General features: G+C 47.8%; 1 protein-coding gene and 1 long non-coding RNA gene across 2 annotated transcripts in view; one reads left to right on the top strand and one right to left on the bottom strand.

The window, feature by feature from the left end:
* Nucleotides 1-439: 439 nt before the first annotated feature.
* The window catches only part of ZNF516 (zinc finger protein 516), a 137,311-nt gene continuing 122,676 nt past the window's right edge, over nt 440-15,074 (top strand). Inside the window, exon 1 of the mRNA XM_025365530.1 lies at nt 440-486. The gene's annotated coding sequence lies outside the window, so the exon portion shown is untranslated. The remainder of the gene's footprint in view (nt 487-15,074) is intronic.
* Nucleotides 1,722-4,005, bottom strand: LOC112611578. The gene is made up of 2 exons (XR_003116692.1): nt 3,968-4,005; nt 1,722-2,899 (listed from the first exon to the last, which is right to left on the bottom strand). It is a non-coding gene; the product is annotated as an uncharacterized LOC112611578 (long non-coding RNA).

Genomic DNA, 15,074 nt, shown 5'->3' with positions numbered 1-15,074 from the left:
CCTTGACGAGGGGCGACCACTGGTCGCTGGAATCGTGATTCAGTGCTATTAGGGGAGGAATTGGCTGTGTCTGAGTCACTGCAAGCCTCCAGACTGTCCCCGCAGTGTGGCAGAACTTTGTGCTGATGAGACAATAGTGGAGTGTGCGTTTCCTACAGGGCAGACCATTCCCGGGCTGGGGGAAGCCTCCGGCCTGTGCCTGGCCGTGGGCGCCCGGCCCCCTCTCCGTGCCGCGCAGCCCCCCGAGCCCGGCCGGCGCCGGGGCCCCCGCAGGGCGAGCGCGTCCAGGGCGCGCGCGGGCGGCGCGGGGAGGGGGCCGGGCGCGTGGTGGGCCCCGCGCGCCCTCGCGCGTCCCCCGCGCCCGGGCGCAGCTGGCGCGGTCGGTCTAGTGCAGCGCTCGGCTCCGCGCCGCGGGGGCTCGGCTTCACCTTCAGATGCGCGGGGCGTGCGCGTCCTCCTCCCCAGGCCCGCCGCCTCCCCGCCAAGGTAGGGGCCGCGGGCGGGGGGAGGGCTGCGCCGCAGGGGCCGCGGGCGGGCGGTGGGCGCGGGGCCCGGAGCCCCGACGTGCCCCGGACTCTGGTGTGCGCCGCTGGGGGTGGTGGGGAGGCGCCGGGGAGGGGGGTGCGCCGGGGAGGGGCCCCCCGGGCGCGGGGAGGGCTACTTGGCTTTCCCTGTGGGTAGTTGCTCTGCTCTGCAATTCCAGGATAGGGGAAGATGCAACTTCGGGCGGCGGGGCGAGCGCCCGGGAGGTGGTTTTTACCGCAGTGGAGGGGCGGGGTGGGGGCCGGGGTGGGAGCGCGGAAGAGGCTCTGGCTTTGTACACTTCGTCAAAGGCGACGCGGGAGGAGGGGAGCTCGGATGCGCTCTCCATCCATTAGGAGACAAAGAGCAAATTGCCTTACTTTAAAGTAAAACGCTCCGGCTAATGAAGGTGGGTGATGGGGCTGCGGGCCCGAGGAGCCGCTTCAATTATTAAGGGTTTGGCGGATGGGATCGATGCCTGTGGGCACCGCGCGCTGCTGCCTAGGGGACGTATTTGCGTGGAGGGGGGGTGGCCTTGTTTTTTACGGCCCCCTCCCCGGCTGCTTGCCAGTCTGCGGGGAGCTTCTAAGTGACCCTAACGTTAAAGAAGTGAGAGGTCCTGGAAGGGAAGTTCGGGCGGGGGTGGGGGTGGGGGCGAGGGTCTGGCACCGACTCGGAGAGGGGTGGGCAGGGACTCCTCGGAGCTGCGCCCCGCCGGGTGCGGGTGGGGGAGGCCTCGGTGGCGAGATGAACCCGGGTGTATGAAGGAAGAATGCGGTGGGGTGTGTGTGGTTGGGCGGGAGGTGGGGGGAGGCGCCTCCGCTGCCATTTCCAGGGAGAACTAACAGACTGAATAGTTACGATCAGTATTTAGATTAAACCGCCTCAAGTTTTAAAGAAACTTTGTATGAATAAGTTTGTTAAACTGCAGCCGAGTGGGGTATTTAAAAGCAGCAGTTTATGTGTGCGGTGAGGAAAGCCAGTGGACCCCCGCAATTAGGGACCAGAGGGAACCAGCCTTTTATCCGAAAAATGTGGGTCTGTAAGTCAGCCCCATCTATTATCAGCGTTAATAAGCTTCCCGCAGCAGACCGGGATCAGACAGGGAGCTCTGGGGGCTGTGTGTCTTACTCATTCCGCTGATAAAGAGTCACTGGGTCTCTGGGTGTGCAAAGATCAACTTGCGCAGTCCTCTTTTCAAATATATTCATTCTGTGCTTTATTTAATCCAGATGCACAAAAAGCCATTTGCTGCTTCATTGTTGGTTTACATTTTTTGAAAAGGCGACTGGTGTAACCTGTGGAATTTGAAATGCAAATAAGAGCCTGTGGGAGTAGAGGCAGAACAGATCAGCATTTATAAAGTGGAAAAGATTTAATGTCTTTGAAATCATTGCAGGGGAAGAAACCGGAGGGGGAGTGTGATTTTTCAGGGAGTGAATTGTGACGTCAGGTCTTTTTGGAAAAGATGTTATTTTTAAGGTCTGAAACCCGGGTAGGTAAAGTGCTTACAGGAAAAACAGATTACAAGATTAACATCTGTTAACATGATCGTTTATCTCCAGCCAAAAATAGGTCAGTTCTTTCTTAAGGAAACACGATTGCTGGCGCATGCTTAAATAATAAAATCAAAACGACGAGTTCATAAATTAGGAACGAGCGTTTTTTGCAATCTGACCTGTGAAGAAACGTTTTTTAATTTTGAGAGATCAATGGAAGGTCAAAGTCCCTTTTCGGTGTAGAGAACAACTCTTTCCCCTGCGTTGGCCCTCGGCCCCCCCCCCCCCCCCCCCCCGCGGGATGACCCCTCCTTCTTACTCGGAGCTCCCTTTCCGCCTCCACTCCCTTCGTTAATTTCCCTTTCCATCCTTTGTGGAAGTACAAAATATATTTAAATGGATATCGTCTGACGCCTCCCTCCTTAAAGAAGGCAAACTCCGCGCAGATGGCTAACTTTCAGAGCTCTGCTGTTGTTTTACCATTAAATGAAACGGTAGGGAGGAGAGCAGAGGAAAAAAAAAAAAAAAAAAAAAGGAAACAGCTTTGCGAAGTCTCCCTGCCCCCTGGGCATGAGTGACGGCTCTGCTGGCCAATCCGCAGCGGCTTTCTCCATCCCGGAGGTAATTTGGGGTGTGAGTGTGTGTGAGCGCGCGCGCGTGCATGAGCCCATGTGTCTGCACACTGTGAAGTCTGGCCAGCTCCGCGCATCCGCAGGCTTCTGCATTTACACAGATGTGTGATGTAGACGTGGACACGCTTTTATTCGAGTCGGTTCAGCTACATGGATGGGCACGCAGCAGCCCCCACGGAGCGCCTCCCCTTCCGAACGTTCTGTGAAGCATGGGATTTAGAAGCACTTTCGGATTCAGGTCGGAACCTGCAGAAGGGAAAGAAAAGAGGAGGGCTGTGATTGTTTCTCAGCAACTGGGGACTCGAAACGTGCGGTTTCTTCGGCCTCGTTGCCCCGGGCAGGCGCGTCCTGGTGCGTTTTTGGTCCAGGTGATGGAGCCCACTCGCCCGGGCAAAGCGAACTGAGAACGCGGATTGCTGAAACTGATGTGAACTCCGTACAAAAGTGAAGGGCAGCATGTGTCTTCCAACTTCACATTTTATTTTCTCACTGGGAGTTGATGCTTAGTCCCTGGCAAATTCTAGAAGGTGAAGCGCTCGTGGCTAGTGAAAGTTCGGCTGCCCACCCGCCTCCTGAACGCTGCGCCCTGGCTGCGTCTGCCCTGCACAATGGGCGTATTCACGGGCAGAGCGCGTCACCGGCCACCCCACGCTTGTAGCTGACTTACTGTGGCACCGACTTTCCCAGGAATATCGGTAGTGATGTGTGTGGCTCTCGTAGTACGCACCTCGGGAAGCGTACGGACCCGACCTGAGCCGAGCACCATCTCCGTGTAAATGTTGGAGACGCGGTGTCTTCCGGGAGCATCGCGGGGTTGCTGCGCTTCTGTACCCACCGGGATGGGGATGATGCAATGGAGAGGTTAAGGACCCACGTGCCCACTTCCTCCCTGGAGACCCCTGCAGGGAGACCCCCGGAAGGGACCTCGTCCACGCACGGGTGTTCCTGGCCACCAGGCCGCGCCGAGGTCACCCGAGGGTCCGTGGACGACCTTCGTCCTTCCTTTCTGCAGGAACCTAACTCGGTTACAAGGTAGCATCCGACCCCGCGCCTTCCCTCCCACTCGGGCCATTTCCGCCCCCCAATCCGAGTTCCACCTGATTCTGCCCCTCCCCAATCTCAGGAGCTGGCGGAACCGGGACTGGGCAGCCCTGGGAGGTGTCGTTGGATTAAATCATTCCTATTTCGGTGTGTCTGAGCTGCAGCGGCGCTGGGGCGCTACTGAGGGTCCTGGGGCTCGCGTGGCCAGGGGCCGGGGGCGGGAGCGCGGGGCGGCCGTGTGGGCTGGGGGCGGGTCGGGGCGGGGGGACTCACCTGCCCGCCCCGGGGTGGGGGCGGTGGCCGCTTGTTGCTGGGCTGCCAGGAGGAGGGCCGTGGGCGGGGCGGGAAGGGGCGGAGAAGCACGGGGAGGGCCTGGCCCGCCGCCCCCGCCCCCCGGCGCCCGCCCCCCGCCCCCCGCCCCCGTCATGTGGAGCGGACGTCACACGGCTGCACTGTAACCCAAGAAGTGAAAGAGACGGACCCACAGCCCAACTTCGCACCATAACAAAGGCGGGGGTCTGTGCGGGCCGGGGGGCGGGGGCGAGCGGGGCGGGCGCGGGGAGCCGGCGGGGGCGGGAGCGAGGCCCGGAGGAGGAGAGGGGGCTGCGGGGGGAAGGGCAGGCCGCGGGGTGAGGGGGGAGCGAGCGGATGGGGGTGTGGAGGGCCGGGGCCGGGGAGGGGGGCGGGTCCGGTCCGGAACTGGGGTCTGCGCTGGGCTGCGGGCCAGGCGGGGGTCCGCGCGGCGGCGTGGACCGGGCTCCGGGGGCCGAGGCGCGGCGGAGGCCAGGTAATTGGTTTCTATTTTAAACTTCACTTTGTTCTGGCGGAGGTGGGGCGGTGGGAAAGGCGTGGCCCCGAGGACGATTACATAAGTGTTCACACCTGAACCGGTCCTGCGCCCGCGAGCGGATTTGGGGTGGGAGTTGGCGGTGGGCACCCGGGCTCGGGGCGCCTCGCGAGGGGCTGCTGCGTGCGGGTTTTGTGTCCTGCGTGTGTGACCTCACAGTGTCTCGGCGGTAAAGAGGCCGGGGATGGCTCTGTGGACTGCCTGGAAAAGCCCAGATGTGCCCGTGGGCGTTGAGCTGGCCTTCCAGGGGTGTCCCCTGCGTAACAAAGGAGGGAGCCCTCGGACCCTCCGGTCCACTCGCCGTGTTGACTTAACCAGCAAGTCACAAAAGGAACTTTAGTGGGGATCCGACTTACACATACAGCAGAAAGGCATTGCGCCTGTCAACCTGCCATGCAGTCTCGAATCTTGATTGAAGGTGATTTAAAAGCTGAGTGATGTACGTTCACCATGGGGCTATGGACTAAATACTATTAAAGATAATGACTCCAGTAGATGCAGAGGGGGCTAGGCTCCCAAAAGGAGCTTTTTCAGCTTTTTTTAAAAACCAGCCTATTAATATGATTGAAGTATTTTGGTTTAGGGATGTGTTACTTAAAAGAGCTAGGCATGCATGTTATTTATTAGGATACTGGCTACTACCATGTAAAATAAAAAGAGCTCATTTTGTCATTTGTTTGTTCCAGCTTCGTTTTCACTTGCATTCTTTGATTATGTCGTCAAGTAACTGTTATTTATATTTACACAGACCAGCCAGAATTAAATATACCGCACACCACTATTGTGCATGGGTCTGAGAACCCCTCGCCCCCTCTTAGTAAAATTGGAGAGTGAAGCTGCGTAGGAGCCTACCATGGTGTCAGGAGTTTGAGAGTTGGGTTACTTATAGGAGGACATCTTTAGTTTCACAGGAGTGACCCCCATGGCCATCTTGAATGGGCTCTGGGATGAATTCAACTCTGTGTAAGACTCACAAGTATTTTGGTAATTGAATTTGAATTTTGGTGTAAGGTACAAGCATGTCTAATGTTTTTCTTAATTCATTAGTATGACTTTGTTTTCTTACACTTGCTAATTTGAATATAGTGAAACACCAGAGCACGTTAACCTTCTAAAAAAATAATAATCCCGGTGGATCTGTAACAAAACTAACCAAGAGGAACGGGAATGCCTCTCTAAAATGAAACAACACCAAAATAGCAGGTTTAGTGTGTACAGCTTTCAACAATGCAGAGAGAGATGGGAGTTCTGCTTATTTTTATTTCGGAAAGCTTTTGTTTATTAGAATAATCTTTCCAAATGGCTTAATATCCTGAAATACACTAGATCAAGAACTTTGAGAAATGTGTCTGCTATGAATTGTTGACATCCTGAGAATAGTTTACCTCACCAATGTTTTCCCATTGTTATTTGTGAACAACCTTCAGAGTCTGCTAATTCAGAGATTTTATTTTTCCTGGAGCCCTGAAGTCCTACATTTCTAACTTTTTTTTTTTTTTTTTTTTTGTAAGATGTTGTCCCAGAGACCAAAATTGACTGAAGGGAATGAGAGAGGTCTTTGAAAAGAGGTCACAATGTGAAAAGCACTTTGTCTTCACTTTCATAAATGAAACTTTTAACTCCATTTACCTAACTTCCTCCTGCAAGGAGATATTTGAGTTTTATAAGTGAAGCATTTGATGTGATTAAGTTTAGCAGCATATGTGAAAAAGGAAAGGAGACTTCTTTAAAGAATACTTTGAAATGAGGTATGCTCCAACAGATGGTTTTCAGTCTTACCAAATGGGGAAAAAGGATAACATGGCCTAGCAATTGACGTAGAGTTTAGTCATGGATTATTCTTGAAAAACTAGTACTCATTGTATTGGGTGGTTGTGGATTTTTATTTATTCATTGTCCAGAATACATGTTGGTCTTATTCATAATTTAAGAGAAGGCGTCTTTTAAAAAGAATTTGGTGGGAGTGGTTGTAAGTCTGACTGGAGACTGTGTTTAGAGTTTCAGCTGCATTATACCTTAATGCCGTAGAGATAGAGACTGAAATATAAGCTGACTGCATTCTGCAGCAGGGAGCTTGTCCAAACGTGTGCACTTTCCTGTATAATATGCTTGTTTAAATGTTGAAGACAGGAACTGTTTTGTTTTTTACTCCATTTTCAATTCAGGAGAAAAGGACTTGTGTTAATTACCTAATTAAAAATGGTATTTCGCTTATTACTAGATTCTGACTGAAGAAGGCATTGCTGTTAAATGTGCAGGAAACACGATCAACTTTCTCTTTGGTTTTCAGCTGGCCAAATTTAACTGGAGATGTGTGACTTTCTCAGTGATAGACATGGATTTAATTATTAGGAATATAACTGTAATGGAAGAAAGTTAAATGTATTTGATTAGGTATCTGCTTTATAAATGCTTGAACTTGGAAGTAACATTTCTTCTTCAAAAGCAGACATCTTTCGTGCTGTGAATGTTTATACATTTTAGTGCTTGGATGAAGCTATTCTGACACAGTCAATTAGTTCTTTCAAAAATGCATCTCTTTGCTGTCCCGACCCCTCCCCCTCAAAAGTTCTAGAAGCTGTGGAAAAGTTCAGTTGCCTATCTTACTGAACGTAGTGCAAAGAATATCTGTGGGTTTGTTCACTGCTCAGGGAGCTGGACGTGTGCCGCTCTGACTTCCTTAGCACATCCTTACTTCCCTGAATTTGCATTTACTGCCTAACTAGCATCCTGCAAAAAGGCCTTTCCTGGCGGCCTTCGATTTGGCACCTTAGAGCTTCACTTCCAGCACTGTTAATGGCTAAACGTGAAGGACTAATTTTATTACTGTGTTTAGCTCACAGGACCTTGGAAGCGGCCCCTACCCTGTTGTTGGGAACTGCATGTCATTTAGATTTGCATTTTTCAAGTGAATTGTAGTGTCAGACTGTGCATCCGTTGTGAGGTCTGAGTGGGTGATGGTTGGACTACATCTCCCTGTGTATGAGAGGCACCGAGGGATGTGGAGGTTCTCAGAGGCAGATGGAGGTGGGGGCTGTGGACAAGCCTCTGTTTGTGCAGCAGTGATTATTTGGTTGTTCCACTGTTTGGTTAGGTTCCTTTTGGGCTGGTGGCTAACTGGTGGCATGAGCTGACAGTGTAGCTGTTCCCTTCTTCTCCCTCCCCTCCTGGGGCTCCCATCCTCAGTCCTTCCACCTGACTGGCCGAAAGTGTAGTGGCAGCAGCCTATGATGGGAATGTATCTAGGGGCCATAGAGAAGATAGCATTTTTCAAATGGAAGCCCTGGCCTGGGTTCTCTCTGGTCCCAGGAACCAGTGAGTTTGGGAGTGGGGCGGGACATTCTCTTTGATAGAGGAATGACCTCTGCCCTCAGTTAAGACCACCCTCCCACCCACCATTGGACGAGAACTATCAAAATCATGTGATTTTCAGGAATTTTGAAAAGTCACAAACCCCTTTTAAGAAAAGAATCATATCAAATACTTACATTTATGAATGATTAATAAAATTAACCTTATGGGAGGAGGAGGAATAAAGAACAACTTTGACTTTAGAATGTCTCTTTCTGTTCTTTAAAAAGTATCTTTATTTTAAAATTAATTTTTCTAACAAGAATATTTTAGGGGAATGACTTAAATAGCTATGAATAGTATAAAGAAGGATACATTTATAAGGGCTATAAATGCATTGTTTGTATTTGAAATTTCTAGTATCCACTAAAGTATATGAAGTGTATTTTAGATGGACTGGTAAAAACCAGCAGTTGCAACTGTCTGTTTTGCATTCCTTATGCTCTGCATCTGGCCACACGTGACTTGAACAGCTGAAGCTTCTCTTTCCAAAGCTAGAGCCATCATCGTATTTATGTCTAGCATGAGATGTTTTCCAGTGGTATACATTCGAATTGTAAAGAAGTGTAATTTGTGGCTCTCAACATGCCTTAAAAGTCATTTCCAAAAAAGATCTGGCATTTAATCTTTAATTCAAATGGTACTGAAAATTACAAAGCAGGAGTAATTAGAAATGCAACTATTTTTAGAAAGCAAACATGTAAATATATGTTAAGTAATGACTAAAACACAAGCAGGAGAGTAGGAAAAATTATTTAAAAGACAACCATAGTAGGTTTAGATACATCTTACCATATACTGTATTTTAACTCTTTGTTAATTCTGGTAGATTTACTTTGTATTCCTGTTTCTGTACCTTCCCCCCCAACCTTGGTCAGGAAGTAAACAAAGTCTGTAGAATCTCAGAATTTACTGGGCCAAGAAGAGATATATATCGTATATAATTGTGAAATCCAGACAATTCCTCAACTGAGTGGTGAAAATAGGATGAGATTTTTGTGTGTTTTGTTATTTTCAAGGCAGAGGGAATCTGGTGTTTTTTTTCCTTCAAAACCAGGTAGACAACGTCTCTCGCCGCCCTGGGGAGTGACTGGTGCCGGCTCAGCCTCCAGGATACAGCTGTCCTGTTATTTTCTTGCTTTTTTAGGAGATGGTGTGCGTGGAGGAAGATGTGGTGTTCGTTTTCAGGACACAGTTAAAGACAGGCTTAAAAATCAAGGTTCTCTATTAAAATTATAATTTCTTGTTAATGGCTAAGAGTTAAAAATTTTTCAGCACTATTAACACTTGAAGAACTCTCTAATCCCTCACTCTTCCCATGTGAAAGTAAAGGACATTTGTTTAAGAATTTTTTTCTTTGTTTCAGAAAAGGGCAGCATGTGTCTGTCTTTGCCATATGGTACTATTTAACCTATATTGCATGAGCTGACGAGACGCTGTGTTTGGGCATTGATTTATTTCAGCATTTGAGAATGTTCTTTGAAATTTAGTACAGTAAATGATGCATTGAAACTTGTACAGAGAGGTCGTTTGTGGCTTTAGCAGATTCTTACTCAGTTGATACTTAAGGGTTTAGTGAACAAGTTTCACTTTTTTTTCCCCTGATATAATTTTTGTGAGAAATAGTTTGCCGTTCAATGCTGAGTGACTGTGTTAATTCAGGAAAACACAGACTTGAATATGAGTGGTTAAGACTTCTGCTGGTCACAAATAAGGCTAAGAGTTGGGCAGGTCTGAAAGAGAAGATTCACTGTTTAGTTCCTGATTATTCCGGTGATTTTAATCTAGAGCAAAAAAGTATGTTTATTATTATTATTTTTGTCGTAACGACTTAGGTTTTGTCTCCATCTTTTTTTTTTTTTTTTTTTTTAAAGAAGTGAATGAACGAACACATGGACAGTCCTGTTTAATAGTTCTCCTGAGCTTCTGTGGCACTGCCCTGGAATTATCTACAGGCAGAACTGAGATGTTTTCACTTAGGCTATGTTTTGTTTACACATGCTGGTTTGGGTTTTTGGGGAGACCTGTGTTGAATTCACAGGGTGGCTCGCATAAGAGCCGTGTTGCAGGAGTTTATCAATACGGAACGCCACAGAAGATTCCACCTCCATTTTAAACGTTCTGTATGGCTGTCGAGTCGACACCAAAGCAAATGTGTCTCCAGACACCTCTCTCGTTGTCTCAGTCTTGTTAGCGTTAATCATCCCGTTTTCTCTGTTTTACAAAAGAAGTAAACAAATTTCTACTCATCCACATGTGTGTCCCCAAAGCAAGGCGTATGTGGACTGAAAGGTGGGCTGGGGCTTTGCTCTGGGAACGTGAGCGTAGAGCGTGTGAGTGCACGTTGCCTTTGGTGATGCATCATTTATATTGACATTATCAGTGACACAGACAGAACATTTTTATGCCAGTTTGAGAAAATACCATCATTCACATTGATGATCATATTCCCACCAGATTTAGATGAATCATTTCAAAGCTTTTCATGTCTTTAGCATGACCATTAGCATAATGATGATAATTTGTCCTTTTGAGTAACACCAAGCATAATTTACATTAACGTTGTTGTGTTGAGTGCAGTCCAACCCCAGGTGCTCACGTGGCTTCCTTTTTTCAAAAATGGCTTTTTACTTTTTAAAATGAGAGGCAAGCAAGATGATCTCATTCCTAAAACCAACTTAAAAAATAAAACACTTAGTATTAATAAGTAAGTGAATTCCTCATGTGAAAGTACTTGCCGTAGCAACATAAACTTGGGGACAATTCTGTAGAGTCATGGGATTAGTGGTTTAGTGGTAGGATTAAAATTAGCCTCAGTAAATTACCCTGGTGACAGAAAAGCAGAATCTGTTAATGGTTTTGCAGGAAGGTTGGCTTATCAGTTATTTTCTAGGTTGATGAAAGATTATGGGCTGTTAAGAATTTGAACTTTAGAAAGTAAGGTTAATTTTCTTAATATTTACATATTTCAAAGTGTAGGTATTGATTAAAAAAGAAAGTTATTACAGTTAGAATTTGGGATTTTACATGTGTGTGGGAGATGATTTACAAACCAGGCCTTTTGCTTAGCCATGAACATTAAGGGGGCCCTTGAGAGCGTGCATTTTAGGCAGCCCTCCTTAAATCCTGTCAGGGGAATGGTAGACCATTGTGGAAAGCATTTTTAGATGTTTTGGACCAGGAAACCTCCATTTAGATCCCTGCACTTTCTTGGCCCAAACAGGGTTAGGGCAGCTGCCATTTTAGAGTATGGTTTTATGTTAGGAGTGTTCATTGACTCAGTGTGATGACCATGAAGGGAAGCATTTGCTTTCATGATTGTTTACATTTCTTTGTAAATTTACGTTATTTGTATTTGGACTTGTTTTAGAAGGTTAATATAGAGAATCATATATGTGTTATAAGTGCAGGAAACTTAGAGATGATTTGTGAGTGAATCCTGACATTTTACAGGTACTGAAATGTGGAAAGATTTAATAGCTGAGCCAAGGCCGCAGGAATGGTGCAGAGCTCAAACCCAGGCATCCTGATTCCCAGCTTAGCCTTTTTCTCCCTACACTGTGCTGAATGCACAGGATAAGGGGAGGTGAAAGTCCACTCTGAAAAGGAACTTGGTAAGCGTGTTGTCGTGCTGAGTCAGCAGTGCCAAGTGTGGACCCGGCATATAACCAGGTGTTTAGGGCAGTGTGGAGAGAGCCCCCCTTGAGCTTCACTTGGATGCTTAGAGCTTGCTCCACAGAGAGAAACATATTGAGTAAATGTTTGCATCTTTCCACGGGGATATTGTGCGAGTTGGGTACTGGACCAGTTGTTGCCGTCTGAGGCTGCTGTCACATGGCAGCGCTCAAGGAGGAACGTGGAAAATCTGGTCACCAAAGACCAGGCAGCTGTCTGCACAGATTCCCAGCCCTGCAGTGGGTGCCAGGATACAGGTTTTCTTGGGAAACCCAATGGTTATCACCAACAGTAACATATTTTTAATAAGAGTGCAGTAAATACAGAGTGTAAGTGACCAATGTCAGATACAGAAAATCTTAAAAGAAAAAAAAGTCACCAAAAAGTCATAGGGAAAGGGGTCAGAGAAGACCAGGTCAGTTCTGATAGACTGCTGGGCCCTGAGACTCACCTTCTTAAGCCAGCAAGATGAAGTGCGGGTGGGCCGGCTGATGGGGGACATTTGGCACTGGTGGGTTTGCAGTGTGGTGCGGCAGATGCCCCATGACAGACAGATGCCGATGACGGACAGATGCCGAGAGGGAGCGTCCCACAGGAGTGGGCAGGGAGGCGGCAGAGACAGACTGGATCAGGGCAGGTGCTTTCCTCTGAGCTCAGCTTTGGTGCCAGTGGACAAGATGGCCACTAAGAGGAGGTGTTGGGGACCCCAGAGAGCTGAATCCAGGAAGGCGTGCCTCCTCCTCCTTCCTTTCTGATGGTCGGGTTGGCCGGATTGAGCTGTGTCTGCCCCGGGTTGCTGTCTGGACCTTTGCAGATTATTAGACGCCTCCTGGAGGAGTCTCCACTGCGCCTGCCTTCTTCAGCAAAGCAGGCAGCTGGGCCAGGGAGCTGGTAGTTTTTCTTTGTTGTGCAAGAGCCACTTAAGAAACAGTGGCCTTTGGATTCTCAACGTGAGCAAACGTAGCCAACACCCTAGATTTTTTTTCTGAAGAGGAAATAATTAGTAAATTTAGAATTTATTTTTCCTTTTCTTAAGAGGACAGTACTGAGTACTTTTCATTATTTACCTGAACCTATGTACAAGGTGATGTTGCTACCTTTCTAGACATTTCTCAAAATAGGACCAATGTAAATGAAGAAATGCAAAGACAAATCAGTGTAGTGATTTATGGACGTCATCCTGTAGGCTGTGATGTGAGGATTTTTGCAGGCTCATTTGAGTATCTGGTCATGGAAATCTCACTATTTGTATGTTGGTAATAATAGTTTGCTTGTTTCTACCTATGAGGGAATGAAGCGTGCACGTAAGGTCACACGTTAGATACAGACAGACGCTCCCTAACTTACGACAGGGCTGCCTCCCCAGAAACCCATCGTAAGTTGAAAATACCATTAAATCATAAATGCGTTTGATATACCTCAGTCTACTGAACATGGTAGCATAGCCTCACCTACCTTACCTGTGCTTGGAATGGGTAAATGTTAGCCGATGGTTGGACAAGGGCACCTGGAAGCGCAGGTCACTGTGAAGTGCCAGTGTCCACCCTGGAGATCGTGGGGCTGCCGCTGCGGGGCCTGCAGAGGGAGCAGCTTACTGCTTTCTGCTGACTGCCTGTGGCTTCTTCACCTGGTAGACTTGAAAAAGTGTGAGTCAAACCTTCCTAAGTTGGAGACTATCTGTAGTAAAATACAAACAAAAATAAGAATGGGCAATGGAATAATAGATTTCAATGAGGGGAAGAGCTGGATCACATATGTACATCTTAGGATTCCTTCCCATTGGTAGATGTGAACCAAAACTTAGGATGTGAGCTTCCTGGCACCTAAAACAAAAAGCAAAACATAGCCGTTGATGTGTTGCATTGACTCTCAGGAAAAAAATGCATCAGTTCTCACATGAAGGAAAAGCCTCTTTTAGCATTAGTGCTAAGGTAAACTTCTGAATGTTGACTTTAATACTGGTTGTTTTAATACAGGCTATGTATTCTTACATAGACGGTGCCTTCAGTAACATTCTTACGGCAAATGCTGTTGTAGCTTTTGGAAAGTAGTTCCTTGTGGTTACTTTGATACAAAAAGCCAAGGGCATAAGAACAAAATACAAGGTATTGAGAACTACTTTTTGAATCACGATGACAGTATGCTGTAAGTTATCAACATTACTGTTTCCCATTAAATTAATATAAATTTTATTTTCATTACGAACTTACGAACTTGAATCAAATTGGGCAAATGCCTCAATAACTAGTTCCCCAAATAAGTAGCCCACCAGCGCTCATTTCCTTTCAACAAACATTGATCAAGTGCCTACTATGAAGAGAGAGTTATTTCGAGTTCTTTATATGTATTATTCAGTATGCACAGGTCTTAGGAAACAGGTAGTAATTCCCACCCCCTTTTACCCGAGAGGACACTGAGGCCTGCACAGGTAAGTAACTTCATCAAAGTCCCACCACCAGTTATTAAGCAGCCCACCTTTTGGGCCATCTCCCTGAGTGTCCGACCCTTGTCATGCTTCTTACCGTGTGTGGCGTTCATTTCATTTTGGTCCGAGCCATTTGGGATGATAGAGCTTTAGAGATGACACTATGGGAGACCAGTGTCCTTCCACCCTTCCTCTTTCTAGATGGCTGGGGTTTCTGAAGCATCATCCAAGAGGGGCTTGGGACAGGCTGTCTGCCCCTTTGGGGTCCCCAGCCTGTCTGTGGGCCTGCTGTGTTCTGAAAATAAGCAAAAGTTTTGACTAATTCATCACAAATGAGAAACTTAAGAGAGTGATCTAAAGAGAATTTGATGCCAAAAAGATTCCTGGGTCACCTGTAGCCATCCCAGTGAGCTGGTGGGACTTGGTCCCGTCCTGCCTCTGACCGGACTCAGTGGCCTTGGATCCTAGGTCAGCCCACGTGCGGTTCCAAAAGGGGCTTGAGCCAGACCCTCCTCAGCTCAGAAGCCTGGGTCTGTATTTGCAGAACTCCAGGGCAGGGGTCAGCAAACGTTTTCCGTAAAGGACCGGATAGTATTTGATAGGACCGGCCTCATAGCTTGGAGCAGCCCGAGGCAGCCTGACAGCGAAGAGATGGACTTTACTTACAGACACCTGACATCCGAGTTCTGTGCCATTCACATGTCAGAAAATGATCTTCTTTTGATTTTGTTTTTAGTCCCAACCATTTAAAAATGTAAAAACCAGCCGGGTGCGGTGGCCCGTGCCTGTAATCCTGGCACTTTGGGAGGCCGAGGTGGGTGGATCATTTGAGGTCAGGAGTTTGAGACCAGCCTGGCCAACATGGCAAAACCCCATCTCTACTAAAAATACAAAATTAACTGGGCGTGGTGGTGGTGCCTGTAATCCCAGCTACTCAGGAAACTGAGACAGGAGAATCACTTGAATCCGGGAGGTGGAGGTTGCAATGAGCCGAGATCGTGCGACTGCACTCCAGCCTGGGCGACAGAGGGAGACTCCGTCCCCCCTGCAAAAAAAAAAAAAAAAAAAAAAAAAAAAAAAAA

This window comes from Theropithecus gelada, chromosome 18 (genome assembly GCF_003255815.1).
Source record: "Theropithecus gelada isolate Dixy chromosome 18, Tgel_1.0, whole genome shotgun sequence".
In the NCBI taxonomy this organism is placed as follows: Eukaryota; Metazoa; Chordata; class Mammalia; order Primates; family Cercopithecidae; genus Theropithecus; species Theropithecus gelada.
The sequence above is the reverse complement of the archived record's forward strand: the minus strand, read 5'-3'. Positions and strand labels throughout refer to the sequence as shown.